Source organism: Cervus elaphus, chromosome 23 (assembly GCF_910594005.1).
Source record: "Cervus elaphus chromosome 23, mCerEla1.1, whole genome shotgun sequence".
Classification (NCBI taxonomy): domain Eukaryota; kingdom Metazoa; phylum Chordata; class Mammalia; order Artiodactyla; family Cervidae; genus Cervus; species Cervus elaphus.
Window position 1 is genome coordinate 76,323,248 of NC_057837.1, and position 4,239 is coordinate 76,327,486.

Sequence of the window (4,239 nt, forward strand, 5' to 3'; positions counted from 1 at the left end):
AACAGCTATTTGCTGGGCAGTCTGCTTCCTGATTTAATTTCTTCTATTGAGTTTTTTCTCTTTAAAAAATAACACCAATAGGATATCACTTACATGTGGAATCTAAAAAATATAAATTAGTGAATATAACAAAAAAGAAGCAGACTCAGAAATATAGAGGACAAACTAGTGGTTACCAGTTGAGAGAGGGAAGAGGGGGAGGGGCATCACACGGGAAGGAGACTGAGAGGTACAAAGTATGGGGTAATTAAATAAGCTAGAAAGACCCATTGTACAACACGGGGGAGATAGCCAATATTTTGTAATGAGAACTGGAGGATTTGTTGTTGTTCAGTCAGTCAGTCATGTCCAACACTTTGCAACACCATGGACTGCCACATGCCAGGCTTCCTTGTCCTTCACTATCTCCCAGTGTTTGTTCAAACTGATTTCCACTGAATCAGTGATGCCATCCAACCATCGCATCCTCTGTCATCCCCTTGTCCTCCTTATCCTCTGGAGGATAGACTTTAAAAATTGTGAATCACTCTATTTTATAGTTGTGATTTATATAACATTATACATCAACTCTACTTTAACCAAAAAAAGGAATTAAAAAGGGAACATGAAAAAAAGGGGGGTTTGTTTTTTTAAAAAGTGTACGTCAGCTTTTGCTACAGAACAAATTCTCATTTATTTCTGGCTCGCACATCTGTGGATTTTGTGGGGAGCTACCGTTGATCTCATGATCTCAGCTGGGCCTCTGGGCAGGTTTGATTTAGGGATGCCTCGTATGTCATTCTTTTTTTTTTTTTTTTTTGAAGACTAGCAGGCTACCCAAAGCATGTTCTTCTCACAGCAAAATGCAGGAGGCCGGGGAAGCATCTTGACTCCACCAGCACATTTCAAGTCTTCATTTACATCATGTCCACTGACAGCCCAATGGCCAAAGCCAATCACATGGCTAAGGCCAACAACAAGAGATGAAGTAGGACTCTTCTGCAGAAGTAGAGGAGGAGAGGATATATATTTGCTCAAAATAACCGAGTTTACCTACTGCAAGCAATAATGCATGATTGGAAGTGAAGTGAAAGTCATTCAATCATGGCCAACTCTTTGCGACCCCATGGACTATACATGGGCTGGGAAACAAACTCTTGGCAGGTACAAACAGAACCTTCTGCGCACTAGGACCCAAGAGAAAGGAGCACTGACCCTGCAAGAGACTGACACAGACTTGCCCAAAAGTGTCCAGGGGTCTCTGGCAGAGGCTTGGGTCAGTGGTGGCCAGCTGCAGGGCTGGGGGCACTGAGCGTAGCAGTGCATGCGTGGGACCTTTGGAAGGAGGTCGCCACTATCTTCATCACCTCCACCATAGTTTGGCCCCAGGTAAACAACAGGGGCCAAATTGATTTAAGGATGCCTCACATGTCACTCTTTTTTTTTTTTTTTTTTGAAGACTAGCAGGCTGCCCAGAACATGTTCTTCTCATGGTAAAATGCAGGAGGTGCTTTGTTGGAGCAGCCGTGAAGAGATACCCCACGTCCAAGGTAAGAGAAACCCAAGTAAGACGGTAGGTGTTGTGAGAGGGCATCAGAGGGCAGACACACTGGAACAACAATCACAGACAACTAGCCAATCTGATCACATGACCACAGTCGTGTCCAACTCAATGAAACTAGGCCATGCCGTGTGGGGCCACCCAAGACGGACGGATCATGGTGGAGAGGGCTGACAGAATGTGGTCCACTGGAGAAGGGAATGGCAAACCACTTCAGTATTCTTGCCTTGAGAACCCCATGACAGTATGAAAAGGCAAAATGATAGGACACTGAAAGATGAACTCCCCAGGTCGGTAGGTGCCCAATATGCTACTGGAGATCAGTGGAGAAATAACTCCAGAAAGAATGAAGGGATGGAGCCAAAGCAAAAACAATACCCAGTTGTGGATGGGACTGGTGATAGAAGCAAGGTCCGATGCTGTAAAGAGCAATATCGCATAGGAACCTGGAATGTTAGGTCCATGAATCAAAGCAAATTGGAAGTGGTCAAACAGGAGATGGCAAGAAAGAGTGAATGTCGACATTCTAGGAATCAGGGAACTAAAATGTACCGGAATGAGTGAATTTAACTCAGATGACCATTATATCTACTACTCTGGGCAGGAATCCCTTAGAAGAAATGGAGTAGCCCTCATGGTCAACAAAAGGGTCCAAAATACAGTATTTGGATGCAATCTCAAAAATGACAGAATGATCTCTGTTTGTTTCCAAGGCAAACCATTCAATATCACGGTAATCCAAGCCTATGCCCCAACCAGTAACGCTGAAGAAGCTGAAGTTGAACAGTTCTATGAAGACCTACAAGACCTTTTAGAACTAACACCCAAAAAAGATGTCCTTTTCATTACAGGGGACTGGAATGCAAAAGTAGGAAGTCAAGAAATACCTGGAGTAACAGGCAAATTTGGCCTTGGAGTACAGAATGAAGCAGGGCAAAGGCTAATAGAGTTTTGCCAAAAGAACGCACTGTTCATAGCAAACACCCTCTTCCAACAACACAAGAGAAGACTCTACACATGGACATCACCAGATGGTCAACACCAAAATCAGATTGATTATATTCTTCACAGCCAAAGATGGAGAAGCTCTATACAGTCAGCAAAAACAAGACCGGGAGCTGACTATGGCTCAGATCATGAACTCCTTATTGCCAAATTCAGACTTAAATTGAAGAAAGTAGGGAAAACCACTAGACCATTCAGGTATGACCTAAATCAAATCCCTTATGCTTATACAGTGGAAGTGAGAAATAGATTTAAGGGGCTAGATCTGATAGACAGAGTGCCTGATGAACTATGTACAGGAGACAGGGATCAACACCATCCCCAAGAAAAAGAAGGGCAAAAAAGCAAAATGGCTATCTGCAGAGGCCTTACAAATAGCTGTGAAAAGAAGAGAAGCGAAAAGCAAAGGAGAAAAGGAAAGATATACCCATTTGGATGCAGAGTTCCAAAGAATAGCCAGGAGAGACAAGAAAGCCTTCCTCAGCGATCAATGCAAAGAAATAGAGGAAAACAACAGAATGGGAAAGACTGGAGATATCTTCAAGAAAATTAGAGATACCAAGGGAACATTTCATGCAAAGATGGGCTCAATAAAGGACAGAAATGGTAGGGACCTATCAGAAGCAGAAGATATTAAGAAGAGGTGGCAAGAATACACAGAAGAACTGTACAAAAAAGATCTTCACTACCCAGATAATCATGATGGTGTGATCACTCACCTAGAGCCAGACACCCTGGAACGTGAAGTCAAGTGGGCCTTAGGAAGCATCACTACAAACAAAGCTAGTGGAGGTGATGGAATTCCAGTTGAGGTATTTCAAATCCTGAAAGATGACGCTGTGAAAGTATGCACTCAATATGCCAGCAAATCTGGAAAACTCAACAGTGGCCACAGGACTGGAAAAGGTCAGTTTTCATTCCAATCCCAAAGAAAGGCAATGCTAAAGAATGCTCAAACTACCGCACAATTGCACTCATCTCACACGCTAGTAAAGTAATGCTCAAAATTGTCCAAGCCAGGCTTCAGCAATACGTGAACCGTGAACTTCCAGTTGTTCAAGCTGGTTTTAGAAAAGACAGAGGAACCAGAGATCAAATTGCCAACATCCGCTGGATCATCAAAAAAGCAAGAGAGTTCCAGAAAAACATCTATTTCTGCTTTATTGACTATGGCAAAGCCTTTGACTGTGTGGATCACAACAAACTGTGGAAAATTCTTAAAGAGATGGGAATACCAGACCACCTGACCTGCTTCTTGAGAAACCTATATGCACGTCAGGAAGCAACAGTTAGAACTGGACATGGAACAACAGACTGGTTCCAAATAGGAAAAGGAGTACATCAAGGCTATATATTGTCATCCTGCTTATTTAACTTCTATGCAGAGTACATCATGAGAAAGGCTGGGCTGGAAGAAGCACAAGCTGGAATCAAAGATTGCCGGGAGAAATATCAATAACCTCAGACATGCAGATGACACAACCCTTATGGCAGAAACAGAAGAACTAAAGAGCCTTTTGATGAAAGTGAAAGAGGAGAGTGAAAATATTGACTTAAAACTCAACATTCAGAAAACTAAGATCATGGCATCTGGTCCCATCACTTCATGGCACATAGATGGGGAAACAGTGTAAATAATGACAGACCTTATTTTTTTGGGCTCCAAAATCACTGCAGATGGTGACTGCAGCCAT